This window comes from Lepisosteus oculatus, unplaced genomic scaffold (genome assembly GCF_040954835.1).
Source record: "Lepisosteus oculatus isolate fLepOcu1 unplaced genomic scaffold, fLepOcu1.hap2 HAP2_SCAFFOLD_60, whole genome shotgun sequence".
Classification (NCBI taxonomy): Eukaryota; Metazoa; Chordata; class Actinopteri; order Semionotiformes; family Lepisosteidae; genus Lepisosteus; species Lepisosteus oculatus.
In genome coordinates, this window is record NW_027168149.1 from 594,438 (window position 1) to 612,853 (window position 18,416).

At 45.3% G+C, this 18,416-nt stretch overlaps 3 non-coding genes across 3 annotated transcripts; 2 read left to right on the plus strand and 1 right to left on the minus strand.

Moving 5' to 3' along the window:
• Positions 1 to 4,037: 4,037 nt before the first annotated feature.
• Positions 4,038 to 4,110, plus strand: trnar-ucg (transfer RNA arginine (anticodon UCG)). Its single transcript has one exon. It is a non-coding gene; the product is annotated as a tRNA-Arg (tRNA).
• An 8,457-nt stretch (positions 4,111 to 12,567) lies between these two features.
• Positions 12,568 to 12,737, plus strand: LOC138231392 (U1 spliceosomal RNA). Its single transcript, XR_011186648.1, has one exon. It is a non-coding gene; the product is annotated as a U1 spliceosomal RNA (small nuclear RNA).
• A 1,908-nt stretch (positions 12,738 to 14,645) lies between these two features.
• Positions 14,646 to 14,787, minus strand: LOC138231448 (U4 spliceosomal RNA). The gene has a single exon (XR_011186699.1). It is a non-coding gene; the product is annotated as a U4 spliceosomal RNA (small nuclear RNA).
• Positions 14,788 to 18,416: the final 3,629 nt, after the last annotated feature.

An 18,416-nucleotide genomic window follows, 5' to 3' on the forward strand; every position in this document is an offset into this window, starting at 1 on the left:
ACATGGAAGCAATCAAGTGTTTCATCCGAGCTGTTTCAAAGACTGCTCAACAGCTTTCCTTTCACAGAGGCCCAACGATTAATGATGGGGGTGCACCCTTCAATGTGCCTTACGACTCTAGGGAGTGATTGAGACGATTCGTAGCGTGTTTTCATTTCCCTCTATTCCCCGTGTTGCAGTGGTAGGATGACGTAAATTCCTGCTTCAACACGTAACGGCATTATAATCACGTGCAGGAGCTGAGGGCTTTTGTTTTGTTTCGTTTTCCATGGCGTTCGTAAACGCGCAAAACAAAGACAATTCCTCCGTCTAACACGAATGTAAATGCTTTTGAAAGTGCAGTGTGGTGCAGCTTGTAAAATCCTTGTCCACATTTTTGGTTTGTTGATGTTTTTTCTGTCTGCCAAAGTTGCATTTTGACATCAGGACGGGGAGACTTTATCATTTGAACGTGAAGCCAGCCTTAAACCCTCTGAGGCGTGTCTGTCTGCCGGCATGTATCTTGTGAAAGGTTTTTTTTTTTTAACGGAGAGCGACTTAAAAAAAGTTTCTGCAGCCACCTCGCACTCCGTGTTAGATTATAGGAGGAATGCGGCGGCGGCGAGCTCGCTGTAGTTGTGGCCGAGTAGTTAAGGCGATAGACTTGAAATCCATTGGGGACTCCCCGCTCAGGTTCGAATCCTGCCGACTATGGCGTCTGCCGCACGTTGCCTTGTGCCTGTGCGGCAAAGGCGAAGTGCAGTTTCTCCTTTCCTGGTACTATAAAAATGCTACATCGCTTGGTCCTGCTTCCATGGAAAGCAGTTCTTCAGGTAATTCTACTCTCTTACCAAAGCTGTTAGGTTCCTTTCCGTGGTGAGAGGGGTTGTCATGCAACGCTGCCACATAGTGCCGACAGACAAGTGTGTTGCGGGAGAAGAGAAAAGTGTTTGAAGATTTAAGAGTGTCTTAGGTGGAGCCAAAATCAAGTGTCACAAATGCAAGTGGGAGGATTTCCAATGTTTAATATGGTAAAAATAAGCGGAAGTTATCTGCCGGTCCGGCACAGTCTGCCATGCTTTTGTCATATACTGTAAAGTGGTGTCGAACTGGGTGTCGAACTGGAGCCTCACCATTTGCATATGTGAGGCTCCAGTTATATATCGAGTGTCACATTAAATGACAAAAATGAAGAGAGTTAAAGCAGCTGGAGAGGTTTTCTTACAACTTTTGAGCTGACACAGTTTTGGAAAATGTTTCCTTCACGCTGCACTGTACAACATAGGCAGCCAAGAGTCCCCAAAACAAAACAGAATTGACAGATAGGAGAAAATTCCCATTCGTCCTGAAGTTCCCAAAATCCAGCACTGAGCGTAAACAAAGTGTCTAAGTAGCGTGGGAATGCTAACCCTAACCCTAGCTGGAGTTTGAGCAATCCAGCACTGAGCGTAAAAAGATGAGTCAAAGTAACGTCTAAATTGGGTTAGTTTCCTTAGAGCTGGTTCAGAGTTTGCTCAAGAGTTTACCTTTCACAGATGGGCAAAGAAGAAAGTTGGGGGTGCACGCTTCAAGGCACCTTACAGCTGTAGGGAGTGATTCGAGACGATTCGTGGCGTGTGCTCGTTCCCATATACCGTACGCCCCGGGGTGCAGTGCTAGGATGACGTACAATACCGCTTGGGCACGTAACGGCGTTATATGCAAGTGCGGGATGTGAGGGTTTTCGTTTTTCCGTTTTGTTTTGCTCTGCTTTGCTTTGTTTCGTGGTCAAGAGGCGTAAGGTAAGTCGTAATCCAGGGAGAACACTGGTGGCAAACAGTCCGAGGTGAGAGGCGAGGTCCAAAGTCAAAAAGGCAGAAGGGGAGTCCAATATCCAGAATAAACGAGGTAATGGAAAAAACGCCAGGTAGAGCTCTCAAGGCATAGACTCAATACCGAGCAGCGGGAAGCAGGTAAAGATGGTAAAAATAGCACTGTGTACCGCACGGTGGAGTGTGTGCAGGTGGGTTAACTCGTGCGGCAGGGTTTGTTAATAATCACCCACTGCTGGTGCTGATTAGATCGCTTAAGAGTTGGTCTTAACTGCCTGGCGGTCATGACAAGCTCCTCTTTAAGCTGTGGTTTAGTTTTGCATTCATGTGTTTCTAGAGCAGTTATTTATGGGGGTGGGTGGGTCTTTCACAGAGGCTCAGGACAAATCCCCCGCATGAAAGTCTACTGTGTGCGTTCAAACAGTCACAGGTCAAGAGCCAGGCAGGAGGACAATGGACAGAAGAGCCAACGAGCTAAAAATAAAAGAACGAATATGAAAAAGCCACCATCTTTTTCTTTTTGACATTTTCCGACATTCATGCAAGCCAAGACAAAGTTGCTCGTAGCTACTTGTGGATTCCAATACTCTATCGAGTGCTTTGATGAGTTTTTGCAATTTGATTGTCGTCCTGTCAGCCTGTTTCTGTTTTTTTTTTCAATCTAGTGATGGAAAGTAAGAGGGAAATGATGGAGCAATCAATAACCGCTCCGGAAAAAAAATGGCAGAAAGAAATGGCCCGTCACTAAGGACATTTGTGAAGCAGAGGAGTGACATCACCACAAAGGCGACTTATTCTGCTGATCGTTTTGGTGAATAATGATTGAGGCGCGTTAAGAGAAAGGTAGCTGCATCAGCATGCTTAGGCTGCAAAGGATAAAGCAAAGGTTTACTCCATGCTGAAAAGAGAAAAAAAGAAGCACAACGTTTTGGCTGTGGAGCCTTCTGCGCCATCTTCTTTAGCGATGGTGATGATGTTTACATTGGAAAAACTGAGACACCCATACCAGAGGGGCTTGAACCACCAACCTTTCAGTTAACAGCCAAATGCACTAACCGATTGCTCCACAGAGACTGACGGCCGCTTGTGCTCCCTACATTTGCAGGTTTATGGTCAAAGAAAACAATCGTTTGCGCTTCTTGTAGCCAGCAATATTTTTTCACTGACAACCAAGAAATTGATTTCATCTTTCACAAAATGTATGGATTTCTTCAGAAACAAGTTATTCCAGAAAGGAAATGCATTCTTGCATTAAACTGAACAAAGCTGTACATGTTTGTCTGAAATGATACATTTGGCACAACAAGACACGGAGAGAGGCACAGCTGGTATTCAGACCCAGGATCGCCTGCTTACTAGGCAGGCACTTTAAGCCACTAGGGAGCACCGCACTTTTACAGACACTTGGACACATCTGCGCTCGGTGTGCACTTAACATAATCTCTGAGCCCGTTGTCTTTTTCCCATTTAATAGCAGAACTGACGCCAAGAGAAATGATGAGAAATGGCATTTATTTGACACTTCTCATGGAGCTCAATGCCCTTGACACCTCCCCAAGGCGACAGAGCTGCATTCTTTGGCGACAACATTTTTTCTTTTGTTTTATTTCTATACTTATTGATAGAAAAAAAAAACGATATGTCATGTACTGTAAGGGAAATGTCTCTTTTCATGGGGAAAGCTAGCACCAGCAAATGTTGTGTTTAGAAGAAGTGATTTAACATGACACGTGACCTAATTTACCGGAGCAAAAGCTCACCCAGCAAGCCCTGCTTTACTTCTACAGGAGAGAAGTACTGTAGAGTCTGCAAGATGTTCAGCTGGGTAGCTACGTCACCATGCCTCGGCTGCAAAGGAACAAGTAATAGGTTTATTGCATGCTGAAAAGAGAAGAAAGGAAACACAACGTTTCGGCCATGAGGTCTTCTCACACCTGAAGAAGCCTCACACCTGTAAAAGGTTCCATGGTTTTCTTTCTTCTCTTTTCAACATGGAATACACCTATTGTCTGCAAGATGTTAGAATTTCACGGTGTTTTGGAAGAAAACCTTTTTTCTTTGAATTCAAAATCAATCGGAATTTCAGCACGACACATCAACACTTTTTCTGTTTTAAGGAGATGATATTTTAAACCTGATAAAAATAGTAGGAAACACAAGTTTCTTGCTGTGAAAATTTAGATGGGGAAGTGTACTACTGGTAGCAGTGTAGAGCTCTCTGTGGTGGAGTGTAAGCGCATGTTCTATGGGCCAGTGGCGTAATGGATAACGCGTCTGACTTCGCATCAGAAGATTGTAGGTTCGAGTCCTTCCTGGCTCGTGAGGCTTTTAAACCTCTCAGGTTCCTCGGTAACAGGTTGCCGTCATGTATATGAACTATAGAAAAGCATTTGCCACAACCCGTAAATTAGCACGCAAGTGCGGGCTAGTTAACACAGAACTGTATGGAGATCATCTCCAGCTCCGAGCTCAATTGCAATGAAAAAACATGCAGAACAGAACTGGAGAGCAGCTGAATTTGTGCTCAGTAGGGTGGGGAGGACTCAGCATTGCTATTGTTCTAATTGGCATGAACTGCAGGGGATCTGAATCAGAACATGTCAGTTAGTTCGATCATTGCGTCAATATGTAGGCCACGTTAATATAGAATTATTACTTTGTCTGTCTCGTCTTTGTATATAGCTGAATGTCCCTGACAATTTCATGTTAGTTTTTAAGAACGACATTGGTTCTAATATATACATATATAGCATATAAGGAACACGTAAAAGTTTAGTCCATGCTGAAAAGATAAGAAAACCGCCACAACGTTTCATCTTGGAATAAATCTTTACTTGTTGTTTTGCAGCCTACCCATTCTGATCTAACTCCTCCCTTGAAATTCCCTAACAGATAAGGGTACGTACCGGCTCATGCGATGCTCAGTTGCAATTTGTCCCAAAACAAACAAGAACAGCAGCTGAGGTTTTGAGTTTGAACATGCACTGTATTAAAGCAGCTTTTATTTCCATTGATAAATGCTAGATATTCCTACAGAGATTCTCCAGGTGAGTAAGCGATTCCTGTTTCTGTTTGTATTTCTGTTTCATATATATATACAGTATATATATATATGTTACATGTGTCTCTGCAATAGTATAAATGTGTTATACACTATCAGGGGCTGCTTTTTTGTGCACCTCATCTACAACAAGGGTTTTTTTTCATTTATGTTTGTGGACCTTCACCATTTGAGGAAGTGAGTTAGATAAGAAAGTTACAGGTATGGTGAGCAATGACTGACAAAGGCACGTACTGCGTATTCCTTACAGAAGAGTAAGCAATTTGTTCTAAAAAACACTGGCTAAAGTCCAACATCGTTAGCAATCTTATTACTTAAATAGAATTAACATCAATAAACTGTAAGGTGCTGGTACATGCGAGTAGATTTGATCTTCTATTAAACAAAAATGCAATTACAGCTCTAAAAAGGTCAACCTAGACTTCTGTAACAGATCTGTTCAGGTCATCGCTGTTCCTCTGACCTTGTGAGTCTTTGGAATTTTAAAAGTGTATTTTGCTTGCCTTTCATGTGGTCTGTGTACAAGTCACTGTGGCGTATGCGGTCCTACACAGCCTTGCTATAGACGTGACGAGCCTCCGCTATGTTGCAATGGAGAACAGGTTCAGTATGGAGCTGCCGAGAAAATTCAGCTGGAAAGCTCGTTGCAGAAAAGCATCGTTATCTGCGTCCAGCTGCAAAGCGTCACTCGTGGGTGCTGAACAATCGATTTCCAAGGCAGTGGGTCTAGGCGATTTAGAGTGTTAAAGGTCCCAGCGAAAACAAAACAGCGCTGGTCCTTTTTCATGCACGCACGAGAGCAAATGCAAAGGACACCGTAGTCGGCAGGATTTGAACCTGCGCAGGGAGACCCAAACAGATTTCAAGTTTGTTGCCTTAACCACTCGGCCACGATTACAGTAAATACGCCAGCTGTTGGCTTCTTGCTACAATCGAACAGGGAGTGCGAGGCGGCGGCAACTTTTTTCAAGTTCGCTCTCCGTTTAAGAAACCTTTTACGCCATACGTGTAAGCAGACACACACCTCAGAGTACTTAAGGGTGGCTTCAAGTTGGAATGATAAAGTCTCCCCGTTCGGACATGAAAATAGAACTTTCTTAGACAGAAAAAAATCAACAACGGAGACATGTGGACGACGATTTCAGTCACTGCACTTTGAATAGCATTTTTACTCGAGTTACAGGAGATGCACGAATGGCCCTTGACCTACGCTCTTACGAATGCCTTGGAACATTGAAAGAGAACAGCCCTCAAGTCCTGCGGTTTATTATAATGCTGTTGCGTGTCGAGGCAGTATTTGACTCCGTCCTACCGTTAAGACACGGGGCGTACTGTAAATGAACTGCACCTGACAGCTTTAGAAAAACACCTGGGCTCAGTACGGTGCTGAGAGCTCAGCGTTGCTGTTCTAATTAGCACGCACTGCATCGGCTATGACCCGAACTTTTCAATTATCCCGAAGGACGGCGCCTGTTTGTGCAGCAGAGTGTTGCCATCAGGAGGCTGGGGCGTAAGAGAGCCACACAGCCCGCAGGGTGAGCGCTCCCTACTGGTCCCAGTCACACCTCTTGCAGGAGCAGCAGCAACCGGAGCTTTTCCGGGGTGGAATCTCCCATCCGGGTGCCGGCCAGGCTCACACCTGCTGGGCTGCCCCGGGGGTGAGCCCAGTCGAGAGTCGCAGGGCCAGATCTAGTCACCGGGGAGAAACGATACAAGTGAAGGATTGCTCGGCTCTCGGCACTTGAAAAGACCGACAAATGTCTCGATCCCGCCGGAGCTGAATGTACCCGCATGTGTGGTGTCGTCTTCTTCCCCCGCCCCGCTGTGTTTGCTGTATTGTCTCTGAAGGCGGCCCCCCCGAGACGAGACGGGCTGTTCCTGTGCCCCAATTAACACTTTACAGGTGCCATTCCCCGGCATTGTGGCCATTGTCGGTGCTCACACGCGATAAGATAAGGCGGAGGAGAGCGGGGCATGCCCAGCGGCAGACATTCAAGGAGGGGGCAGTGCGAGGTGAGGTGAGGTGCGACACGCCGGAGCCCCGACGCAGCTAATGCGGAGCACTTGTTGGACTGGCATCGAAAGGACGTGTGCGCACGGAGCGAGCCTTCCCTGCGGCGGAGCGCGGGAACTTTCTCCCCCCCTCCCGCTGCAGGAGTTGTGTGCACTGCAGCGGTGCCGAGAGAAAAGCACAGAAGGCAGCAGGCTCTGGAGAGCAGGTAAGAGACGGAGCCTTGTGGGCAGGCGAGCAGGCCCGTTTTTTGGAAATTGCTGAAAAGGTTTGTTCGGTGTGTGGCAGGCGCACGTCGCGAGCTTGCGTGGCGATCTGCCGGTCTGGAGTTATGCAAATGAGGCCGAATTGCATCCCGGGACATGCTGCGAATGCGCAACGGCGACTGCAGATGTGTAGGAAACGGCGCGCTCGTTTTCTCGTTTTGCCCACACTTTTGAGTGTTAGTGTGGCGTGTGAGTGTGTGAAAGAGTGGGCCCAGCAGGAGGCGGTGGCGTGCGGGGCGAGGAGGTGGCCTAGACTGCGCGATTTGTGCTGTGGGTGCGGGCCGCTTGCAGGGGCCTGTTTAACTCATACTTACCTGGCAGGGGAGATACCTTGATCAGCCTGTAGGTGGAGTAGTTGGATTGTTTTTCTTTTGTTGGAAGAAGTGTTCGATTTGCGGTTTTTGAAATGGCAACCTTTGGATCCCGTAAGAATGCTGTACGTTTTGAGCTCTTGGATGACCTCTTCATGGATCGTATGCAGTTCAGCAGAAAAGTGTTACAGAAGGAACTTGGCTTTGAACCTCGGCACTTGGATTTCATCTTCGCTCTCCCAGGTCAGAAAGCATTTGAGGTTGTATTTGCTACCTATCCTCTGTTTGAACAATGCGTGGATGTGTTTGAGGCAAAAAGAGGCAAAGTTCCTGCACTTGAGAAGATCAACTTGCAGCCTCTGACACAGAGAGAGAGGAAAACGGTGCACGTTGTTATGTTCTCGGAACTGGCAAAGACGGAGGACATTCACACCTGGCTTAACCAGTACTGCACCGTCCACCATGGAACTGAGGTTAGAGATGTTGATGGTATAAAAACAGGAGCAAGGAAATTCGAGGTTCGCTTGCTACCGGACAGCGTAAATGGAGGCTTAAGGCACCTGCCCTCTACAATCCGGCTGGGCGCCTGCAATGGCTATGTGTTTTATGTGGGACAACCAAAGGTGTGTCGGCGCTGTGGTGCTGTGGGACACCTGGCATCGTCCTGCACTGTGAAATGCTGCAAGACCTGTGGCAAACAGGGACATTTAGCCTCTGACTGTTCAATGCTGCCAAAGTGCAATTTATGTGGCTCGGAAGGACACGTTTTTAAGAACTGCCCTCACGCCTACGCCAATAAACTCAAAATGAGAAAGGATGAGGCAGTGCTTGTTTCAGCCAAACCGGCCCGAAAATCCAAAGCAAACAACAAGTCAAACAAAGAACCCTTGTTGGACAAAGACTCTCAGCCTCCAGCCAGGATCAGTCCTGCTGTGGCTCCGGGGCTGGTGGAAGAGAAATCCACTACGCCCCCACAACCGCAGACTGCACCAGACAAGCACGAGGGTTTGAAAACCCCCGAGAACAGCGAGGACCCCTCCCCCACTCCTGCTCCTCAGAACGAGGGCCAGTGTGGGGCCCCCCGGTGGAGCGGGTCCAGCGAGGATACCCAGGATTCAGCGGAGCTGCTTTTCTCAGACTCTGCAAGTGCTACAGATGCCCTCCTCTCCTCCATCCAGTCCATCACGGAGGATCTGCAGCAGCTGGTGGGTGAGGGGGAAGAGGAGACTGGTGCATCGGCTGCACCCCTTTCCCCTCAGTGCTCCCAGGAGCTGGACTTGAGGAAAAGAAAAAATGACTCTGTTTTCTCCCCGAGCGAGGAGGAAGGAGAGCATGGCGATGGGGACAGCTGGAACCTCTCCACCCCTCCCTCTACCCCCTTCCTTGAAATGGACTCTGTGAACGCTTTTACTGCTGCCACCCTGATGAAGGCTCATTCAGAGGATGACTGGCAGGAAATTGGTAAGAAGAAAAAGAAAAAGAAAAAGGTAACAGGTGAGACCGAAGAGAAATGTGTTTTGTAAAGACTGGTTCCACTTTCTTATGTAATATGGCTCTTAACATAATTTCTCTTAACACAAGAGGTATCAATGACAGAGTTAAATGCCAGTCTGTCTTTGATTACCTCCAGCAGAGAGAGGGAGATGTGTTGATGTTGCAGGAGTGTGCTTTAGCCTATCAAGAGAGGTATAAAAGTTTTGAAGATAGGTGGGATAAAGGGCCTTCTGTTTGGTCAGGGGACAATAACAACAGAGCCTCTGGCGTGGCCATTCTTTTCAAAGGATGGGCATTCAAATTGAAAAGTATTCAGAGGGTCATAGATGGCAGGTTGCTGTGTGTGGATGTGGAATGGGGGACCGTTAACCTGCGGCTAATCAATGTGTATTGCCCTACTGACGTAGGAGGAAGGGTGGAGCTACTCAAGGCACTCTCCCCCCTATTGTTATGCAGCACAGACGTGATAGTGGGAGGGGATTTTAATTGTATCTTAGAGCACACAGACAGGCAGTCTAGCTCGCCGATAAAATTGGATTCCAGCTCACTGGCCCTGCAAAACTTAGTTCAAGACTTTAAACTCTCAGACACATATAGATGTATATATCCCACAACAGCAGGATATACATGGTCAGGGAGGAATAGCAGCTCCAGAATTGACTATTGCTTTGTCTCAGAGAGAGTGAAAGTTGTTGGGGTCACTCTTCAGCCTGTCTTCTTCTCAGATCATCAGGCTTTAGGGTGTAGAGTGGAACTCCAGGGCGGGACTGTCTTTGGCCCAGGCCTCTGGAAACTCAACACAAAGCTGCTAGAGAACGAGGGGGTAGTATCCCGCTACAAGGAGAAACTATCACAGTGGCTGTCCTTGCAGTGTCTGTACGGGTCAGTAGGAGAGTGGTGGGAGGAGGTGAAGGTGAGGACAAAGGCCTTTTTCATGGCTGAGGGAAGGAAGGCTGCTGCCAGACGGAGAGGAGTGCTAGCCAGGAAACAGAGGCAGCTGCAGCGTCTCTACACGATGCTGCACAGTGGCTTCGATGTGCTCGAGGATATCGCCCTTTTAAAAAAGGACATCCGGAGCATAGCCGAAGAAAGTAGTCGAGGAGTGCTGTTAAGAAGCAGAGTGCAGTTCTTGGAAGAAAATGAGAAGTGTACTCGCTTCTTTTTCAGGAAAGTGGTAGGCTCCAAGACTGTCATGGAAAGTGTAGTTGATGAGGAGGGACGAGAGAGAACAGAGCCGAGTGCTATCCTCTCCTGCACCGAGGCCTTCTACTCAAGACTGTACAGCTCTACAGAGGTAAAGGATGAAGATATTCATTTTTTTACCTCAAAGCTAGAAAACATTTTGAGTGAAGAAGATAGGGAAGTACTTGAGAGGGATTTGACAGTAGAAGAGCTGAGACAGGCTATGGAGAGCTTACAGAAGGGGAAAACTCCGGGTGCTGACGGGCTCCCTAAAGAATTTTATTGCACCTTTTGGGATCTGCTTCAGGATCCGCTACTGCTCCTATTCGAGGAAAGCTACAAGACAGAATTGCTGCCTGACTCCTTAAGAGAAGGCACTATCTCTCTCTTGTTTAAGAAAGGAGCAAAAAATGACATAAAGAACTGGAGACCCCTCAGCCTGTTAGGCGTGGACACTAAGATCCTGTCCAAAGCCCTTTTCCTGCGCCTACAAAATGTAGTGGCCTCACTGGTAGGGAAAGAACAGACTTGTGGGATAGCAGGACGCCTGATGAGCGACAACCTGGCCTTGTTGAGGGATGTCTGTCTGTACTCTGAGGATCGCTCCCTCCCTCTGTGCATTTTAGGTGTAGACCTAGAAAAGGCCTTTGACCGCCTAAACCGGCAGTACTTAACATCGGTACTTGAGCACATGAAGTTTGGCCCCATCATGAGAAAGTGGATTAACCTGCTGTACACAGGTAGCAACAGCAGAGTCATGGTTAATGGCAATAGATCACGCACCTTTGAAGTCTGTTCAGGGGTGAGGCAGGGCTGCCCATTATCCCCCTTGTTATTCGTTTTGGCTATGGAGCCCTTAGCCTGTGCCTTGCGCCAGGATCAGGCCATTAATGGGATACCAGTGCCTGGAAGTGGGGGAGGAGAGGTAAAGACATCTCTATACATGGATGACGTCACCCTGCTCCTCTCTGACAATGCCTCAATTAGCAGAGCTCTGCAGTGCTGTGATCGGTTCTCTTTGGCTTCCTCCGCAAAAATTAACACATCTAAGAGTGAGATTTTTTATCAGAACTGGAGGGAGCCAAAAGAAGGACATGATCTCAGGCTGCAAGAGAAGAGAATTAAGGTCCTGGGGGTGTATTTTGGAGAAGAGATGGGAACAGTAAATTGGCAGAACAAATTGCCAATCTTAAACAAAAAACTGATGCAATGGAAGGACCGAGACCTCACCATGACAGGGAAGGTGCTGGTCATCAAAGCCGAGCTCTTGCCTGTCTTGAATTTTCTGGCTTCTACCTTCCCAATCCCACACCGTGTTGCGGCGGTGCTGAGGAGATTGATGTTTCAATTTCTATGGGGTGGGAAGCAGGAAAGACTCAGAAGGGAAATAATGTACAGGCCGCTACCCTCAGGGGGGAAGTCTGTCCCAGATATTGCTACGAAGCTGCTGTGCATTTTCCTGGCCTCTGTGCTGAGAGGCTTTGCAACAGCACCTGCAGCGCGTACCTGGACTTATTTTTCCAGACTCTGGGTAGGTAGGGAGGTGTTCAGAGTGTGGGGTGTCAGACCCAAGCTGGACGTCCCACTCTCTGACACATGCCCTGCAATTTATGGGACAGTTAAAAGTTTTCTAAGATCTCACCCAATTGGCCATATTCCCCTCCGAGATGTCAGCGTCCAAAAACTGGAAGATTTCGTAGCACCCCAGAACAATAGGCAGACCCCTGTGGGCATTTTAACATCAGCCCAAACAAGGAAGGTGTGGAAACACACATCCTCTAAATTTCTGTGCAACATTCACAGAGATTTAGCCTGGAGTGTCGTCCACCAGTGCTTACCGGTACGAACTTTCTTGTACCGTAGGGGCCTCACCCCCAGCCCTCGCTGCGTTAGGGTGGGCTGCGGCGAGGAGGAGACTGTGACCCATCTCCTGTGGTCCTGCTTTTTTGCTAAGGCCTTCTGGGCACAGTTTGAAGATTGGTTGCTGGCTCTCTCGCCCCAATTTACCCTGACCGCTGCTTTCATCATATACGGCATCTCTCCTGTCAAGCTTCCTCCTGACGTGTTTGACAGGATCTGGGCTGTGGTGAACAGTGGGAAAGACGCCCTGTGGAGAGTGAGGAACATGGGGCTGTTCAAAGGCATCGAGGTCCCAGTCAAGGCAGCAGGTAGCCTGGCCCTGTTCATCACCCGAGAGAACTATTACCTCAGAGATCTGTGGAGAGAAGGGAGGGAGGAAGCAGAAAATCTGTGGGAAATAGAGAGCATAGGTCAATATCTCAAGAAACTGTGAAAAACATTATCATGTTTAAATAAAGAATGTGATTTGCACCAGAAAAAAAGAAAATTGTTGCTATGTAACTGTTACCGTGTCAAAATGTAATGAGATGTGATCATATATACTGTTTTAAGTATGTATATTAATGTAAAGCTTTCTGATTTGTGATTTCCTGTATTTTTTTGTGAAAAGAAAATAAAGTTCTTAAAAATCGAAATCGGTTCACCCAGGGCGAGGCTTGGCCATTGCACTCCGGCTGTGCTGACCCCTGCGAATTCCCCAAATGTGGGAATCTCGACTGCATAATTTCTGGTAGTGGGGGACTGCGTTCGCGCTCTCCCCTGATGTGCTTGGTCCAAAATCAGATACGGGAGGGTTAGGACACCACGAGCTGCGTGGCTGCGGAAGGATCCCGGTTCGACAGGAGTGGACGCCGCTGCTGGTTCTCGCTGGCTTTTAGTTAGGGGTCCGGAGAAGCATCTCAAGCTAGTTCCACTACTCTTTCTGGACGTTCATTCCCTTTTCAAAGTCAGTCGTTTTGCTGTAGTCTGCGTTCTTTAGGCTGATTATCGAGGTTAGCCTTTATTTGGTCATGGGGGGCCTCGGTACTGTATGCTGAGTCTAAAGACAGTTTCACCCGTTTTCTGATTGCTCGGTTCTGTACCAGTGCAGACATGTCAAACAGTGAATGGCTGTACCTCTATTGTATCCGTGCTCAATGAATGAAATCGGTAACAAATGAATATATGTCTAGTTATACGAAAAACGAGTGGTTTATCGACTCATCTTCATTTGCAGATTTAGAGGATAGCAGGGGGCACATAGCATACCTCATAGCAGGGGGCACATAGCCGCAATGTATTATCAATGTTAAATTTCAACCATAATATCGACAACATTAATAAACGCATACATTGAGAAAATATTCAACCCAGCATATTTTCCGGTTATATACCACAATGCATTGCTAGTATTCGTTGGTCACGTTTTTCAAACGTAGAAGTATATCCGCAAATATCTCAGCAATCCTCTTTTGACGAGCAAGTATGAACAATAATAATACTATCTGAATACATACAGATCTTTCTTAATATTATTTTGATTAAAATAGTACGTGAATAAGCAAAAAATGGCACATAAAAATAGTGTGAATGGGGAAGATGACACAAAATCGTTTTGCCGTTTCTCTTTTCTTATTCTATGTTGTACTTTCAAACTTTGGGTACTCTTTAATTAGGACAGACTTTATTGCTCAACTGCTATGATGCAAGCCAAATTTTATACATTTATTTCAGCTTTGAGCTCAGTAAACCATTCATTTTTTAGATTATACTAAAGAAGATATTAATCATCATTTATTTGGGAAGTAATATTATATAATTTTCTCCTAGCTGCGGTGCTGAAGTCCCACCCTACATCAACAGAAAAAGAAATAAAGGAGCACGCCATGTGTTACTTGAAGAATGCATATGCAAGGCAGGGGGCCAGGAGATCTGGACACTGAAAATAATAGGTTTTTGGTTCTAACTGTTAGGACAATTAGACAGGGTTTGCAAATAGTGGACAAAAATCGTCTTAACTTCCATTGTAATATTTTTTTTTCTTGGAAATATAGAAGTTGTACATTTTAAAATGTATATTTGAATCAAAATGTGGTTTTGAGTTAGTGTGTTAATGTAATTAGTTTGTGTTTGTCGTTACTATACTGTATATTGCCATGTTACCAGAATTTGAAGCTGAAGTTTAAGACTAGTTGTGTTTTTTATGATTATTGCCCATATGTTGATTGTTGATTGATTGTATACAATGTATAATTTGAAATACATATGTTTCAGGTGTGAATGTGTATTTTCAGAATAAATTTCTAAACCTAATCATTGGCTTGATTTACTAGTTTCTACACCTGTAAAACCTATCTTTGATGTATAATAGACCTCTACCCATATATGTATAATAGTCCTCTAAAGTTATCTGTAACACCTACCATATATGTATAATAGTCCTCTGAATTTATCCGTATAATAGAACTCCAACCATTTACGTATAATGAACATCTAATCATAGACGTATAATTGACGTATAACAGTAGACGTATATTAGAATTTCATTCTAGATGAATTGCAGACCACATTTAGATGTCTAAGGTATGCGTTTAATAGACGTATATTATACGGCTTTTGCCCACTGGGAAGCTCGTTTCTTTCTACCATTATGTCACTATGACAAAATCTGTCTTTAAACACCTTGCTCAGTCTCTGACGAGACTGTCAAAAATTGATTTCGCCGATTGTATTGCAAACCGGCGGAAGCGGGGTATTGGGAAAAGTTTTCAACTAGCAAAAATCGCGCCTCGGCTAAACCTCACAGGCTATGATACTGCCAATGCGCAAAGCTGACGGTTGCCAGGCAACCGCGGGGATCCTATGGAAATCGTTATCGATCGTCTCATGGCATGTCGTTGCTATAATGCTTCATATTTGTCGTCTTCTTCTTCTTCTAGCTTGAGGTTTTGAAGAATTTCATGACAGACAAGGGCTCCGTCAGGAACAAAGGGCGTTGTGAGAAAACCGTTGCTTATTTTCAGCAGCAGAAATACAACCCTTTAAATACAAGATGACAGAACAATGACGAAGGGCATGCCAGGAGGAACTCATGCACTGCAGAGGAAAGGGGGCGGGCACGTACAGTTCACATTCAAGCCACAAGTACTCTTCTCGGATGTTGCATAAACAAATCCTAACGTCCTGAAAGCATTGCAGCATGTTTGTGTCCCACTTCCCATGGCTGCAGGACTGACACGAACGGACAAACACTATCTGTGGCGTTTAGCGTGACATAGTCTTGCAGGCATCGTGCTGTCTTACTGCAATACTATACCGCTGGAGGAAACAGCACGGGTTCGATGAGCCTTGGAATGTGACTAGGAAAGAGATGCCTTTTGAACGAGGTAAAGCACTGCACAACGGAATTGAGGGATAATCTTACAGGGGATTCTGAGCGGTGTCTAAATAAATAAATTCTTCAGCTTCCGGGGATGGCATTTTGCAGCTGGAAGCAGATGTCGATGCTTTTTGAACAGAGCACCAAAAAAGCGTCTTTTTTGAAGGTACTGGCATTGGTGGTTCAGTGGTAGAATTCTCGCCCGCTATGCGGGAGGCTGGGGTTCGATTCCCGGCCAATGCAGTGGCTATTGCAGCGAGCGGCTCCATCACTTGCATCCCCTTGCAACTTGCAACTGAAAACCCACTGAAGCTAAGCAGGTGTTAGCCAGGTCAGTACCTGGATGAGGGTGAGCTACAGGGAAAAACAAAGCTTCCAGCTGGAAGCGGTGTTAATGGTGCCAGTGGGGGGGTGCTCACCCTGAGGTCTGTGCGGGTCCCAATGTCCCAATATAGTGACGGAGAAGCTGTGTTGTAAAAGGGTGCTGTCTTTTGGATGAGATGTAAAACCGAGGTCACAGCGCACTGTGGTCATTAAAAATGACCACCAAAACCTTTGACAAAAGCTCTTGGTAATTGATGGTCTTCAATAATGCTTCTCCTTTAGGTACATTTTAAATCAGCTGAAAAATGCTGTGAAATGGGGGGGCACTTCAGGCCAGTGTAGGATTTGGGTTACAAGAACCATGAAACTGCACGAGAAAGCCCGTACACTGAATTACACGGCTTTCTATTCAAAGGAGGACAAAAGAAATTCCCTGAGTTCGATTTTTTGCAGCACAGAGAGGGCCACTGTTGTGAGGCCGGTTAGCTCAGTTGGTTAGATCGTGGTGCTAATAACGCCACGGTCGTGGGTTTGAGCCTCGTACGGGCCAGGTCCTTTCCTCCTCTTTTACCAAAGCTGTTAGGTTCCTTTCCGTGGTGAGATGAGTTGTCGTGCAACGCTGCCACATAGTGCCGACAGACAAGAGTTATCTGCCGGTCCGGCACAGTCTGCCATGCTTTTGTCATTTACTGTAAAGTGGTGTTGAACTGGGTATCGAACTGGAGCCTCACCATTTGCATATGTGAGGCTCCAGTTATACATCGAGTGTCACATTAAATGACAAAAATGAAGAGAGTTAAAGCAGCTGGAGAGGTTTTCTTACAACTTTTGAGCCGACACAGTTTTGGAAAATGTTTCCTTCACGCTGCACTGTACAACATAGGCAGCCAAGACTCTCCAAAACAAAACAGAATGGACAGATAGGAGAAAATTCCCACTCGTCCTGAAGTTCCCAAAATCCAGCACTGAGCGTAAACAAAGTGTCTAAGTAGCGTGGGAATGCTAACCCTAACCCTAGCTGGAGTTTGAGTAATCCAGCACTGAGCGTAAAAAGATGAGTCAAAGTAACGTCTAATCGGATTAGTTTCCTTAGAGCTGGTTCAGAGTTTGCTCAAGAGTTTACCTTTCACAGATGCGCAAAGAAGAATGTTGGGGGTGCACGTAACGGCGTTATATGCAAGTGCTGGACGTGAGGGTTTTCGTTTGTTCGTTTTGTTTTGCTCTGCTTTGCTTTGTTTTGCTTTCCATCGCGTTGGTAAGAGCGTAAATAAAAAGGCGATTCCTGCGTCTACCACTAATGTAAGAGCTATTTCAAGTGCGGCGTGGTGCGGCTTCTCAAATGCTCAACAGGATGACTTCGCATGCACGCGTGCTTTCTTGCAGTCGTGTGTGCAACCATGTCTGCTTACGTGCAAACGGGCGTGGTTTCATGTATGCAAAAAACTTTCCTGGGCTCTTCTGAAGCACATAACATTTTTTGGAGATATACATTTGTCTTGTTTTCCTCTTAGGCTCTAGAATTGATAACTTTTTTTTCATTTTTGGCATTTTTATCATTTTCCAGAAAGTGGTTGCAAGCCCTATATCATGCGAAGAAACTTCAGAATTCGGGGATCAGTCAATGGATTTTCTTCAAAGTTGGATTTTTGCACTCTGTGGACCAAGAGATGTTGTTCTATAATGTTTTTTTTCAAATTTAAAAATATCATTTTTTCATGGAGCTTTGAAGGGGATGGATTCACCCTCCTTTAGCCAGGACAGAGCTCCAGGAGCCTGGGTAGGATTCTAGCTTTCTCCCCTTGCAGGCACCTGGCACAGAAGACATCATTTTTTTCCTTAAAATCTTTTTTTTTTTGTGTTCCTTGTTGTTCCAAACTTAATTTTAATCACTTTTAATTAGAGATTTTATTAAAAATAGTGCAAAAAATGACAAATTTCACACAAAATAATGTAACATAAAACGGATGTTTTTAACTTTATTGTAGTGTTTTAGAAACTAATATGTCTTCAAAAATGGTTGTTTTTCACTCCTAGGAATGAAAGCTGTTGTTAAATGATGTTTATTTTCAAATTTTGAAAAAATCAAAGGATTCTAGCTTTCTCCCCTTGCAGGCATCGGACACAGAGAACCTCATGGTTTTCCTAAAATCATTTGTTATGTTCCCTGGTGTTCCAAACTTAGTTTTAATCAATTTTAATGTGTTATTATGTTAAAAACAGGGTAATAAGTTTCTAATTGGACTATAAATAATGTCATATTGTCTGCTATAAAACTGATGTTTTCAACTCCATTGTAGAGATTCTAGAATCAACTAATAGAGAATTGAAATAAAAAAAGGGCATAAGAAGACATTACCAACAACGACCACAGGATGGAGATATTGTCTAGACATTACCAACAACGACCACAAGATGGAGATATTGTCCAAAGAGGCAAGAATGGCAATGCCGCGATAAGGTAAAATCATTTTTTGAAAGAGATTGCTGTCAGAATGCACACCCGTATCCCAAACATAATCTCTAGTAAAATATGATCATTTGTGAAACAGGCAAATGAGTGTCTGCGACAATATGATTGCTACATATCTGCATTTGTTGGTTTTTAAGGAGTAAGAGTGCAGGGGGTTTAAACCTGCGATCCAGTGTGTTGAAGTATTTCACAACACTAACCCTAGCACATTTGGAAATAAATCCTCATAATGATTATTGCCCTGGGCATGTACCAAAAAATCAGTGAGCATATATATATATATCACTGT